Below are 15,239 nucleotides of genomic sequence, written 5' to 3' on the forward strand. Positions count from 1 at the left end.
CGTGAAAAATATTTAACTTGTAATTAGGGAAATAAATATTTACATAAGCAATTTGTAGGGCACCTGGGTGGCTCAGTTAAGTGTCTGACTCTTGGTGTCTGCTCAGGTCATGATCTCGCAAGTTTATGAGTTCGAACCCCACATCTGGCTCTGTGTTGACAGTGCAGAGTCTGCTTGGGAGTCTCTCTCTCCCTCTCTCTCTCTGCCCCTCCCCTACTCACTCACCCTCTCTCTCAAATAAATAAACTTTAAAAAAATTTAACAAGCAGTTTGTCAGAATGCATTGAGACAAAACTATATATACTCTGACCCTTTGTAAGGAAACTTCTATGGAAATGGAGATGGGGTCAAAGCTTTACGAACACAGTGTAACTGTATTTGGGAATAACTGGAGGTAAGGAATAACTAATGGTAGAAGAATGGTTTTATAAATTATTACACATTCATCATGGTAGACTATATTTCAGCTTGTTAAAAGTATTTTCAAAAGGTGTTTAATGATACAGGGTACTTAATGATGTTGGAGAAAGGTCACCATTTTGTGTTAAATGAGAAAAGTATAGAATAGTAATTGAGGAAATGAAATGAGATACCACTATGCAGCCTATATAGAATGGCCAAAAAAAAAAAAGGAAGGAAGGAAAAAAAATATCAAGTGCTGGCAAGGATGCAAGGCAACAGGATTCAAATCTTGCTGGTGGGACTGCAAATACCAGTCGTTTGGAAGACAGTTTGGCAGTTTTTAGAAAATCAAACATGCCTTTATTATGAGACCTGGCAATCTCACTTCTAGGTTGAAGTCATCTCATTTCTGAGTTCTTTTTATTTCTGATTTGTTGGGTTCTTTCAAGGGTGTCATCTTTTCCTTAATGTAATGTTATATGGCTCATTTTTATGTTTTTTTTTTCTTATAACAGTATGTATTTATAGCATAGTCAGTTTCCCTGTGTATTTATGTTATCCTTCACTAGGAAGAGGTTTGTTTTTGTATTACATTGCAAGGATGTACTACTGCAGTTTTAAAAAACCCATTCCCCAATTAAGAGACATCTGGGTTATTTCCAGTGTTTAGTGATTACAAATACAACTGTTATAAATATCTGCAGAGAAGTGATTTTAGGTTTCATTTCACTTTTCTTGAGAAAAGCATAGAAGAGTCCTTGGGGAAATGCAAATTAAAATCATAATGAGACGCCATTACATATTCCATATGATGGCTAAAAACTAAAACGCACACATTTTCTCTAAGTATTTGTATGTACAGATACTCAAAATGTATAAAACATGAAAAGTTACCAATAACACCAAAAATATCAGATGTATTAGTAATATATGGGCTCAACTTAATGAAAAAGGTTTTCGGATTTGTGTATACAAAAGGTAGAGCTATACAAGTTATTAATAATAAAGGGAATTAATAAATGAAGAATTTAAAAAACAATAATCAAGGGAAGACCAAAGATACATCAGATAAATGCAAATTTTAAAACAGGGTTTTCATCTTGGTATCAGACAAGGCAGGATTTAATTCAGAAAGCATTAAAATAAAGGATATTGTCCAAGTTAAGGGCTACATTCACAATTAAGATTTTTTTAAAATGCCTATTTATCAAATAATACATCAACAGCTTTTATGAAGTATAAACTATAAGGGATGTGAGGAGAAGTAGAAATCTGCTAATAGAGGACTTTCACACACCTTTCTAGTACCACTAAGTATATTGTAGGGTAAATCTCCTAGATTTATATCAAAGTTTGAGTCCACTAATGGAGAATACATCTTTTCAAGTGCACAGGAGACAGTTTAAAAAAATCTGCTATATTAGACCACAAAGAAAACCTCAGTCCGCCCCCCCCACCCCAAAAAGTCAAACTTTTGATCACATGCAATAAAACTGGAAGATAATTTTTAAAATAAAAACTAACACGTGACTAAAGGTGTCTGTAGGACTATGGTAACTTTCTAAATCCAGATCTCACCATACATTCTTTAAAAACCATACAGATCTATAAAGAGAGCAAATAAAACCACCACCATCCTTGCCTAACTAATTTCAAATTATGGGTATGTACGGAAGTAAATGCTGAAATGCAGCAGAGTGAGCTCTGGCACCCATGCTGAAGTGGCAAATGAGGTTGACACTGTTGAGAACAGGAGAAGGAAGCAAGATCTAGAATCAGTAGAATGCAGATAAAATACCTCCAGAAAGTGAAAGCCCTACCCTAAGGAAGGAAATACTAACAAATTTGAGACTGTTAGACAAAAGGAAGGGACTTGAAAGCTCATGGGACCAAAGAGGCAGTCTGAGAAAGGTATTGTTTTTGAGATAAGAGGAGAGTTGGAAGGCACACTATATACCTGGAGACCTGGTGGTAAGAGTAAGAAAAGATAGTAGAAATTAGGGATCTTGATGAAAAAGAAGATACATCAACCACTCTCACCCAAAAAGGAATCATTGATTTAAAAAACTGTACTTTATCAAACCAACAGAAGGTGCTGTTGAACTAGAAAATCTAGTAATTTTTCTAAATCCCTCACTCCTGTCTATATGCTATTGTTAATCTGGTTTAGGAAAATTAGAACATTTCAAAATGAAAAGATACTGGCACATAACATCCATATAAAGTTACTATAAGTAGAAAACATAAATTTTGAGTCAGAATATTTCAACTGATGAAAAGTCTCTCCCAAAATATTCAACTATAAGAGCTAAAGAAAACCACAGCACAATACTCCTACCTGAATTAAATATCCACGGATAAGCATTTGCAGAGATAAAGTTCAAATACAAATTCAGAACCCCAAAACAAATGGACAAAAAGAGGAAGATGTGAAAAGTAAATTTGCTGAACTGAGGAAATAAAATGAAGAGGGGTGCCTGGGTGGCTCAGTCGGTTGAGCGGCCGACTTCGGCTCAGGTCATGATCTCACAGTCCGTGAGTTCGAGCCCCGTGTCGGGCTCTGTGCTGACAGCTCAGAGCCTGGAGCCTGCTTCAGACTCTGTGTCTCCCTCTCGCTGACCCTCCCTCGTTCATGCTCTGTCTCTCTCTGTCTCAAAAATAAATAAACATTAAAAAAAAAATGAAGAAAAATCATCTTTTAAAATGAAGCTAAAGTCCAAGATACCTAAGGGAGAATAGAGTTCCTGAATGTAAGAGGTATTGAGGAAAGACTTGAAGATAGCCAGAAGAAGGAAAATTAAATGAAGAAAGAGAAAGAGCAAATGATACCGACAATATGTAAAAATTAGAGTTCTTAGGAAGAGAAGAGCAATAGCAGAACTAATATTTAAACTTCAATCCATGAAAACATTCTGTAATGAACAGAAGACTCAAATTGAAAAGGCTCATTGTGTACTGAAAAAATTGATCTAGAATGGTCACCTCCAAGGCATATCCTAGTAAAACTATTGGGCATTCAAGTAGTGAAAAATTCCTCTAGGCTTCCAGGTAGACAGAAGACATTAGGAACAAATTTCTCAAGAGCAACATACAGAGCAGAACAGGCACAGATTGTTAAAGTCTATGAAATTGTAAGACGGGGATTTTAGAACTGACTCCATCCCAGAAAAAGTGAAAACCATGATAAATTCCATACACTAAAAAAAAGTTACATGATGAAAAGTATCATAAGCAACGTAAAAAGACCAGTGACAAGGTAGGAAGAAATAATTGAATTTACATCACAAAGAGCTGATCTCCTAGCTAATCTCTTCTAATAACCTAGAAGTCAGAGCAAATGACTGGCAACCCAATAGAAAATTGGGCCGAAGATACGAGAGGTCACAGAAAAAGAAATGCAGCTGACAAACACACAAAAGATATTTAACTTCAGTCATACTAAGAGAAATATAAATAAAAGCTATACTAAGGGGTGCCTGGGTGGCTTAGTTGGTTAAGCGTCTGACTCTTGATTTCAACTCAGGTCATGATCTCATGCTCAGGCCCCAGGTCTGGCTCCTCTCCGAGCTTGGATCCTGCTTAAGGTTCTCTCTCTCTCCCTCTCTCTCTGCCCCTCCCCTGCTCGTGTGTCTCCCCCCCCCCCCAAAGCTATACTAAAAATTATAGCTACACTCAAGCCTTTCTCACCAAAATCCAAAGTTATATAATATGTTCTGTGGATTGTGGGGAAACAGGCACTTTGATGAATTGCTGGTAGGGATACAAAAGCACAAATCTTGGGAGGGAATTTGGCAGTATCCAACCCGTGTGTATAATATACATATATTATATGTATACTAAATTACATGTGCATTTACTTTTTGACCCGGGCACCTAACTTCTAGGAATCTGTTCTAAAGACACAGTGACATAAAATATAAACTGGCATTTGTATGAAGTTACTCACAGCAGCATTACTTGTATTAGCAAAAGATTAGAAACAACCAAAATGCCTGTTAATAGGGGACTAGGTAACTAAAGTACATTCAATAGTGGAATAATCTCCATTCCCCTTCCAAGTTGCTGTTTTCTCCAGAAGTCATAAAAGAGAGTGTAGAAAGTCTACATGTACCAACATTGAATGATCTGCAGAATATATTATGAAGTAGAAGAAACCTCAAAGGCATGAAACAATATATAATCTATAGGTAGAAGGAGGGAATGTGAAAGGTGCCAACAGCGGACGAGAGATTTCTCTGTTACTTATTTATATAGTTTTGACCTTTGAATCATGTATGTTTACATATTCAAAAATTAAATTAAAAAAGTAGAACTGAAGGCACCTGGATGGATCAGTTGGTAAGTGTCTGACTTCAGCTAAGGTCATGATTTCATGGCTCGTGAGCGAGCCCTGAGTCTGGTTCTGTGCTATCAGCTCAGAGCCTGGAGCCTGGTTTGGATTCTGTCTCCCTCTCTCTGCCCCTTCCCACCCCCCCCCTGTCTCCCAAAAATAAACATTAAGAAAAAAAGAAGAACTGAAAGAAAAATTTAAGAAGGAATGGAAATAAATTTACATAACTGTATAGCATTTTGGTGTCATAACCATACAAGAAAAGGAACAATTTCTAGTGACTTTAGGACCTAGATTTAGCATTATTATTTGTTATAGTGTTATTTTTAAAGTATTTTATGTATATTATTGGGCAAAATAGATGTAAAATATCTATAATTGTTGAACAAAACCTCAGAAGTTCGTTAAGGCTGTAAATTAAGAAAATGTAGTCTCAAAATTTCTTTGACAGATTGAGCAAAATGGAAGCGAAATACAAAAAAACACAGGACAGCTACATAACAGAGTACATGTTATATGGCACTGTGTCAGACACTATATATATATCATTTGACTCTTGCGTATACCTATGGAGAATCATGATATTTTATTCCTAAAAGGTTCAGAGAGGTTACATAATTTGCTTCAGATTAGACACTTACAGAGTGGGAGGTTGAGATTTAAACCCAGATCAATGTGATTCCAAAGCCTGTGCTTTTTCTACTACATTATTGCAGGATTTCAAATATTGAGAAGAAAGAACATCAGGAGCTAAATGTTCTGTTTAAACCAGTAGTTGCTGATCAGAAAATACATTAATATGCAGACCCTAAGTCAGTGGTTTATATGTTCTTCATGCAAGAGCAATGCACTAAAGGAGAGAAGTGTAAGTTTTCTCTTATTTCTGATGGGGAAATGTAAACACACATACACATATATCTTTATATTGATGTCGAAGATAAAAATTTTGTGAAAGTTGCCATCAATGACTGAAATTAATAAAAGATGCAAACTAAAAGTGTGAGAAGTAGAAAAGAAAAACTCTAGTAGGCATGGATTTTCATGATGCTGTTAAAAGCAAAAAAACCTTCAAAGCTTCTCTTTGTGATACTTAAAAGCTCTTTTAAGCTTTGCACAGCCTTTTTATAAAAATTGGCCTCTAGGGGCAACTGGGTGACTCAGTCATTTAAGCGTCTGACTCTTGATTTTGGCTCAGGTCATGATCTCGTGGTCATGAGATTGAGACCAGTGTCAGTCTCCGTGCTGGACCCTGCAGGCATGGAGCCTGCTTAGGATTTCTCTCTCTCCTTTTTGTCTGCCCCTCCCCCCACTTGTATGCACATGTGTGCATTCTCTCTCAAAATAAATAAATAAAAACATTTCTAAAAATTGGCCTTTGAGATACTAGCTTAAGTAAGTTATGTTTCCTGTGGAAGATGAGGGCTAATGGATATATTTTGGGGGTGCTAGGGCTCCCCTTCTCTAAGCCACCCCCTCATACCACTACTGGTTTCCCCTGATGATAAAATATTTTCACTTAGTTCAATGCTACTTTCTAAAAGTTCTGGCACTTGAAGTAATTGGGGTAGAGGGATTTTCCTGTTTTAATTGGTTTATCTATATATGATTATGGTGGAAATTTAATTTGTAATTCTATATACCTGATAACAGTAAGAAAATATATTGGATTTGCTAGAAAAGTTTAAAAATTAATTTTGAAGCTTTTCTTTTTGTCAGAAGCTGTGTTGATCAGTGACTTTGGTGAAGACAGAAAGTTGAAACTGATTTGCAGATGATATACAACTTCTAAGGTAAGCTAATATAATGACTCAGTCAAGAGTATAAATGTTCTTCACATACTTGAAGATTACAGTAACACACTAAAATAAAACTATACAGGAATATATATATATATAAAATATCCTAATTTAAATTTCACAAAGCAATTATAGAAATATTAAATAGATTTCCCTTTCTGGCAGTATGATAGACAAGAGTTCTTGAATTCGCCCCCCCCCCCCCACCAAAGATGAAAAACACTAGATTTAATATTTAAAAAACCTTCATTATGAGTGGATGAACCTATAAGAAAATAAGGGAAACTTTTTGTGGCTTGAAACAGAAGAAGTACATCCTGTGAGGTAAGCAAGTGCTGAAGTCACTGAATACTCTGGGGATATGCATGGATTTCTGTTGGTATAGAAAGTTGTGTATGGAGAGGGATGGGGACAGGGAAAAATTCCTTGGGTTCTGCAGAGTGTAGGGGGCCTGATCAGACACCATCTTGGAGAGGCATAGAGCTCTGGGTGGAGTTAAAATCTCTCCTACTGGGGCACCTGGCCGGCTCAGTTGGTAGAGCATGCAACTCTTGATCTTAGGGTTGTGAGTTCAAGCCCCATGGTGGGTGTAGAGATTACTAAAATAAAATAAATAAACTTTAAAAAAATCAAATCAAATCTCTCCTACTACTTCTTGGTTACCGGCTCACATTCACTTGGATTTGAGGCCTTAATTTATACTATTTTCATGATCCCTAAATACTCATTTTCACGGTCTCCCACAAATAGAGAATTTTAATTTGAAATGGACCTTGGTCTCTAACACTTTTCAGTACCTGACAGAAACAATTAAAAATCTTCCACAGAGGGAGTTATAAATGTTCTTGACAAACATTTGTTTGTCAGAGTATCATTATTAAAATTCTAACAAATAAGCTCTTACACATTTTTTTTTAAGTTTATTTATTTTTGAGACAGAGAGAGACAGAGCATTAATGGGGGAGGGGCAGAGAGAGAGGGAGACACAGAATCGGAAGCAGGCTCCAGGCTCCGAGCCATCAGCCCAGAGCCCGACGCGGGGCTCGAACTCATGGACTGCGAGATCGTGACCTGAGCTGAAGTCGGACGCCCAACTGACTGAGCCACCCAGGCGCCCCAGTCTTACACATTTTTTAAAATCACAAAACATGAAGGGAGAAAATCAAAATTCCATGAGCAAAGAGCAGAAACCACAAACAACCAAAACAAATCTACACAGGTTTTTCCTATTAGGAATATCCAAAGGGCACTTGGGTGATTCAGTCAGTTAAACATCTGACTCTTGATTTTCATGCAGGTCATGATTTCACAGTCATGAGAAACTGAACATGGAGCTTGCTTAAGATTCTGTCTTGGGCGCCTGGGTGGCTCTGTCAGTTAAACATCCGACCTCGGCTCAGGTCATGATCTCACCATTCGTGAGTTTGAGCCCCATGTCAGGCTCTGTGCTGACAGCTCAGAGCCTGGAGCCTGCCTCAGATTCTGTGTCTCCCTCTCTCTCTGCTCCTGCCCCACTCATTCTCTGTCTGTCTCTCAAAAATAAATAGACATTTAAAAATTTTTTTAAAGATTCTCTCTCCCCCTCTGCCTCTCTTGTGTGTGCGTGCTCCCTCAAAAAAGAAATACCCAATACATAAAATAAATATTTAATATTTAATACATAAAGGAGGGATGCTAAAACATAAAGAGTAATAGAATTAAAAAAAATTTTTTTAATGTTTATTTTTGAAGGAGAGAGAGACAGCATGAGTGGGGGAGGGACAGAGAGAGAGGGAGACACAGAATCCGAAGCAGGCTCCGGCACAGAGCCTGATGCGGGGCTCAAACTCACGAACTGTGAGATCATGACCTGGGCCGAAGTTGGACGCTTAACCGACTGAGCCACCCAGGTGCCCCAAAGAGTAATAGAATTTAAAAGTGACCAGGCATATTAAAATAAGAGCCAATTAGAATATCTGAAATGAAGGGCACCTGGGTGGTTCAATTGGTTAGGCTCCTGACTCTTTAAAAAAATTTTTTTTATGTTTATTTATTTTTGAGACAGGGAGAGACAGAGCATGAGCAGAGGAGGGTAGAGACACACACACACACACACATACACACACACACACGCGCGCGCACACACACACACGCGCGCACACACACACACACACACACACACACAGAATCTGAAGAAGGCTCCAGGCTCTGAGCTGTCAGCACAGAGCCTGACGCGGAGATTGAACTCACAAGCTCTGAGATCATGACCTGAGCTGAAGTTGGACACCCAACCAACTGAGCCACCCAGGTGCCCCAGGTGCCTGATTCTTGTTTTCAGCTCAGGCCATGACTCACGGTTCGTGGGCTTATGCCCCACGTTGGGCTCCGTGCTGACAGTGCAGAGCCTGCTTGGGATTCTCTGTCTCCCTCTGTCTCTCTGCCCCCTCCACTGCTCATTCTCAAAATAAATAAACTTAAAAGAATATCAGAAATGAACAGTATAATAACAGAATTTAAAGATTAAATGGTACGGTAAATCAGCATATGAGGCACAGTTAGAAAGAAACTGCATGGAAGACCATACACAGAGAAAAAAGTTATAGAAAACGAAAGATTGTAAGGTGATCTAATCAAAAGTTCCAGAAAGAAAACATGAAAGGTTACAAGGAACATTAAAAATATTCTTTTTATCCCTGTATTTATCAACAGAAACAGAATTAATTTGGGTAGGAAAAATTTGTCAAAATGATTTTTTTAATGAAATATCCAAGGCTCTCTTTCCCCTTAATTGAATCAAAGATGTTGCTATCTTAGAAATACCATTTGCATCTAATTTGCTAAGTAGCTCAGAAAGAAAGTACATTTTAAGATATAAGAGAAAATAGACACTGGGCCACCTGCTCCCCATAGGTCTCGGTTCCCAGAGCTGGGCCAGACCTTGTGGCCATGGGGCTTCTCTCTCCTTTCTCCCCAGCAGAGACCAGTGACTTGAGAGCACTTTCCAAAACATCCCCTGTCTCTCAGTGTGAAATGGAACCTCTGACACTCAGGTGTGGCATCAGCAAAGTCAAATATAGCAGCACCAGTCAGAAATAACAGGAATACCTCTGTACTCTTCTTAACACAGGAAAAGACAAAAGAAAGAGAGAGGAGATGTGTTCATAAGAACAGACCCATGTGCTATGAAGAAAGAAAAGTATGCCAGAGAAATGAGGGAAATGATTGGCATTTCAGTTATTTTTCCTCTCCTTTACTGGAGAACCTGATTGGCTTTCATTCATTCCTCAACTACAAAGAATTCTCACAAGTGTCTCAAAGAAGCTTCTAGAAACCCAGAGGAGTCCAAACCGTTAGATTTCTGCTAGCATTTGTTGCTAGAAATGCTAGCTGGTTTGTGGTACTAAGAGGATCATGAAAGAACAGGATAGTTAACAGGGTGTGGAGCCAATGCAGACTAACATCAAGCAATTCTCTAAAGGAGGCAGCTATAACTAAGGGAATTATTGAGTGATAACTATTATAAATGGAAAATGAAAAAAACAATATTTGTTAGACAATATCAGCACCATTCAGTCCTGCCAGTCACCCAGCAAAAACATTCAGCCCACTTAGCAGTTGTGTGATATCACAGGCTAAATTCCGTGTATTTGCTATGAAAAGAAAAAAGACAAAATATATCCAAAATATGAAGAGTTGTGAGGATATCATTTTATAAGAATGTACGATTAGCAATATTGAGCAGATATGAACCTAGAATTAATGAACAACAATGAAAATAAAAAGTCTAAAGAACTTTGTGGGAGGCAAAGAATTCCTTTTTGTTGTCAGAGGAATGGTTATTAAAAATAACTTTTAAACCAATATTTATGTCAAAATTCTTGATGATTCTTGATTGTGGGAGTTAGCCAGAAATGAATTAAAACTATTCATAAACTCATTTATTCAGAAAATATCTTTTGTGGTGCACGTATCTTCACAAAATAAGTTCTTCTGGTGAGATGTTTTTAAGTATAAAAGATCAAAATTACAGTAATTTTGAAATCACAATTAACCAAATGTTGTTTCAAACGTAATGCTGTACCAAACCAAATAGCGGATATTAGTAAAAATGCGGTAGTATTTGAACCCCGCTGATGCCACTGACAAGTTGGCATCTAAGTCAAGCTTGCTATTTATTTATTTATTTATTTATTTATTTATTTATTTACTTACTTACTTACTTATTTAGAGAGGATACATACGAACGAGGAGCAGAGAGAGAGAATCCCACGGGGGGCAGAGAGTGAGAGAGACAGAGAGAGGGAGAGAGAGAGAGAGAAAGAGAGAGAGGGAGAGAGAGAGGGAGAGAGAGGGAGGGAGGGAGGAAGGGAGAGAGAAAGAGGGAGGGAGGGAGAGAGCGAGCTCACTGGGGGGGGCGGCTCGTGCCATTACTGAAAGCGGGATGAGCTCACAGAGGTGGACTCAGACTCGTGCCCAGCCAATGTGGGACTTGAACTCAACAACTGTGAGATCATGACCTGACCTGAGCCGAAGTCAGATGCTTAACGACCGAGTCTACCCAGGCGCCCTAAGTCAAGATTTTAACTTTCAGTTTCAATTTCCTTATCTGAATCTGCTATAGTAAAACCATTCACTTTATATTTCTTATCTTTAAAGTGGAGCTACTAGAATCATATTTCCTTTATGTTCTTTTCAAGGCTTTTATAGAGAACATATATATGAACACTCTTTGATATTATAAAATGCTATATAAATAATGATGAGTGTTAAATATTTAGAGGTTGTTTAAATTTGTATCCACTTAAAAACAACTTTGCAAATACTTTGAGGTAAGCCATTTAATTTCTGGAATTTAGGAATATAAACTCAAAAAGTATAGTTGTAATCACTAATTTATGTATCTTTATTGTGCTTTTTACTTAACTTTTGTGGCAGACTATTGATGGTCTATGCAAAAGTCATACCAAACCTCATATTTTCATGCCTTCTTCCCATGATTGAAGCTGCAAATGTCAGATGCTCATTTTTTCTAGGCTCCTTTGCTCTTAGGGGTAGTCATTTTAGCCTTTTCAGACCAGTGATTTGTAGAAATTTTTTGGAAGATATCCTGAATGTATTTTTCCTCCTACATTTTTGATTCTGTATTGAAATGGAGAAACCGTCAATCTTCCAGTAGTTGGCATAAGAATGGCTTTTGTAGAAAACACTGGATTTGTTTGGAAGAAATGCCTTGATAATTCATTTGTGATGAATGTTGAGTCCACAAGGGGCTTGTCAACTGTCAGAAGATGATTGTTAAATTGCCTTAAGTGTGTCCTGTCAATTGGAAGTGACTGTTTTGTTGGTGTCTAGAATGAGTTATGTATATAGATTTGGAAGTAGACCCTGGGACAGAAATAATGAAAATAAAAATTTGAAGGGCACAGGGAAAATCCAGCAAGAAGGGCATAAGAACTCTGGAGAGATATTAGATGGGACTTTCTATATGAAATACTGTGTGTTATGTAACAGTGACTCTAACCCTGACCCCACAAATAAAAACTTCTGAAAATCAGGAAATCCTTGGTGTACCTGGATATGGGGCCAAAACATGTTTGACCAAGTGTGCGGAGAACAGCTAATATCTGGGTTTCCTCTACCATCGAGAGGATCTTTCTAAATGCCTCACTATTTATCTTCACTTTTTCCCTTACCACTGGCTTTTTTTCTCATTAGGGTATTTCAGTTTTACCTCTCTACAGGTTTCTTCCTGACAACAAATGTATGCACCTAAAAAACCAACAACCTTCCCTGCTCACCATTCCATCTCAAAACCTTATCCCTATATGTTTTCCTCTTTCTGTTCTTTTTTACATTTTATTTATTTTTATTTTTTTTTAATGTTTATTTTTGAGAGAGAGAGACAGAACCTAAGTGGGGGAGGGGCAGAGAGAGAGGGAGACACAGAATCCTAATCAGGCTTCAGGGTCCAAGCTGTCAGCATAGAGCCCTACGCGGGGCTCGAACTCACGAAGCTTGATATCATGACTTGAACTAAAGTCAGAAGCTTAACTGACTGAGCCACCCAGGCGCCCCCTCCCTATGTTTCCCTCTTAGCCATGTTTTTTTTTTTTCTCTCTCTCTTTCCTAGCTCTCTTTCCCTTTTCCTTTTATTTCTTCTTTCATTCCAGTCTTCAGGTTTTTGCTAAAACATTTCCCCTTGCTGGAAATATCTTCCCCCTCCTTTTTATTTTTTTTAAGTTTATTTCTTTATTTTGAGAGAGACAGAGAAAGTGTGAGCTGGGGAGGGGCAGAGGGAAGAAGAATCTTAAGCAGGCCCTGAGCTGACAATGGGGCTTGAACTCTCGAAACTGAGATCATGACCTGAGCTGAAATCAAGAGTCACACGCTCAATGGACTGAGGCACCCAGGCGCCTGCCTCCTTTCTATCTTACTATCCAAACCCTAGTAATTTTTCAAAGTGCCTCTAAATTCCCATTTCTTGCATTAACTCTTTACCTTTTCTCACTAGGTATGATCTATGTTTTATCCTATGATTCTTGGTCCCTTGATTATTTCCTCTTCCTTTTACATTTTCTTTAGTCTTTATATTTTGGTGCAATTATTTCATACAGATGACTATGTTTAGCCACCCCCTTCCCCCCAAATTGTAAGCTCCTTGAAGGCAGGTCCTTTGTCACAGACTTCTTTTGAATTCTTTAGAGAACTTGGTACTACAGTAGGCTTATAAAAATACCAATAAAGAGTTGTTAAATTTAATCAAGTAGTGTGGAGGATTAGGCTATAATGTGTAGTTAGTTTGAAAACCAGTTGTGTGTCTAAGTCCTTAGACTTATTGATAACATTGTATTGAAAATGTGACAACTTTTGTTTGTGTTTATCAGCTATGAAAAGCCAAGATCTTTATTTAAGAAAAAAAGTTTATTACTATTAAATGATCATTTTATAGCTTCTTTCAAAGGACAACTAGCACCATGAGTTTTTAATCCTAATTCATGCTTACATTATCCCTGAACAAATTTTAAAAAGATTATAAGGGGACACCTGGGTGGCTCAGTTGGTTAAGCGTCCTACTCTTGATTTCAGCTCAGGTCCTGATCTCACAGTTGTAAGATCAAGCCCTGCATCAAGCCTGTTTAAGATTCTCTTGCTCTCCCTCTACCACTCATGTGTCACTTGTTCTCTCTCTCTCAAAAAAAAAAAAAAAATATTATAAAATAGGAAAGGAAAAAAAACGAAACAGCATCAACCTGACTGTCTGCATATGGAGAAATGGTTAAGTAAATTGTGGTGCACGAATATTAAGAAATGCCATGTAGGGATGCCTGGATGGCTCAGCCCGTTGAACATCCAGCTTCAGCTCAGGTCATGATCTCACAGTTCATGAATTCAAGCCCCACATTGGGCTCTCTGCTGTCAGCACAGGGCCCACTTGGAATCTTCTGTCCCCTTCTCTCTCTGCCCCTCCCCTGCTTGTTCTTTCTCTCTTAAAATAAATAAATAAACCTAAAAAAAAATATCATGTAGCTTCTTGAAAAGAATGAAGTCTTTTTACTAAATCTGACATGTAAAAAAACCAGGATCTACTATAAAGAAACAAAAATAACTTACAAAGCAGAATATATGGTATGATACCATTTTTTTTAAACTGTATATATACTTAAACAAACAGATTATGTCTGGGAAAAAAAATCAAAGAACAGAACTAAACTCTTAACAGTGGTTAACTTTGTAGAGTGGAATTAGAGAAAAGGAAGACAGGAGATCTTCAAGCAATAGAGAAGCATGTAAAATAAGGTTTTTTTTCTACAGGGAGCATTTATTTTGAAATCGAAATGCAAAATGAAAGATACATTTTAAAAGAGTCAGTCAATAAAGCAAGAAAAGTACACTAGTTTGTTTCGTAAAACAAGATGCAATTTTGTGTTTGCATTTATTAACCATATTCTTCTTCTATAGTTATTAATAGATTGTAATAATTTTTCCTACTCTAAATCATGTTTTATAAGTCTTCAGTTATGGTAATGGAATCCAACTAGAATTACTGAACTAATTCTATAGATATTTTCCTGTTCAGTACATTACCTGAATATGTTTTACCACAAATGCTGTGTTTGTTTGCAATAAATGGCCATGTTTGAATCTGAAAATTAAATGTCTTGTTCAAGATTTTCTGTTACTTTACCCAGGCTACTTCTTTCTTGTCTTTTCTGTGTTCTTTTTGGAGCCTGTTTTTCTTCTTGTGAGCACCAGCTCACAAATTGTACTTTTAAAGATTTGTAACAGTAATAATGTGATTTTCCAATGTAACATTTTTGTGTAGTTCTGATTTCAGTAATTTGTAGAAAAGCGAGTTTGTAAAATATGGAAAATTGGGAGATGATATACCTTATAAAAAGAGAATGTGTGTCAGTTCTCAATTGGATGGGAGTTGTTCTCTTATTATAAAGGTATATTGTGTTTTTAACTAATTCAAATAAGAACTTTTCACAGAAGTACCAACTATGGAAAAAAATAGATCAGCAAAGAAGGGCAGGAAGGTATGAGAATTATTACCATTTAACTGGTTATAGCGCTAAGCCCATTTTTATTGCTTATGATGCTAGTTATCTGTTGTATCTTAGGATTTCATCAATTCTTTCTTACCTCATCCTTTGTTATTCCTTAAATTGGGAAATTGGAAGAAAATCATAGCATGTATTTCACATAGTGTGGTTATATTTTTTGGAAAG

General features: G+C 37.2%; 1 protein-coding gene across 14 annotated transcripts in view; it reads left to right on the forward strand.

The window, feature by feature from the left end:
* Positions 1 to 15,239, forward strand: part of CAB39L (calcium binding protein 39 like) — a 132,033-nt gene that overhangs the window by 5,121 nt on the left and 111,673 nt on the right. For 8 of the 14 annotated variants that reach the window (XM_032595043.1, XM_032595103.1, XM_032595108.1 and 5 more), the window contains exons 2-3: positions 5,449 to 5,597; positions 6,449 to 6,522. The gene's annotated coding sequence lies outside the window, so the exon portion shown is untranslated. The remainder of the gene's footprint in view (positions 1 to 5,448; positions 5,598 to 6,448; positions 6,523 to 15,239) is intronic. The other 6 variants (XM_032595112.1, XM_032595088.1, XM_032595079.1 and 3 more) reach the window with 3 other exon arrangements.

Source organism: Lynx canadensis, chromosome A1 (genome assembly GCF_007474595.2).
Source record: "Lynx canadensis isolate LIC74 chromosome A1, mLynCan4.pri.v2, whole genome shotgun sequence".
In the NCBI taxonomy this organism is placed as follows: domain Eukaryota; kingdom Metazoa; phylum Chordata; class Mammalia; order Carnivora; family Felidae; genus Lynx; species Lynx canadensis.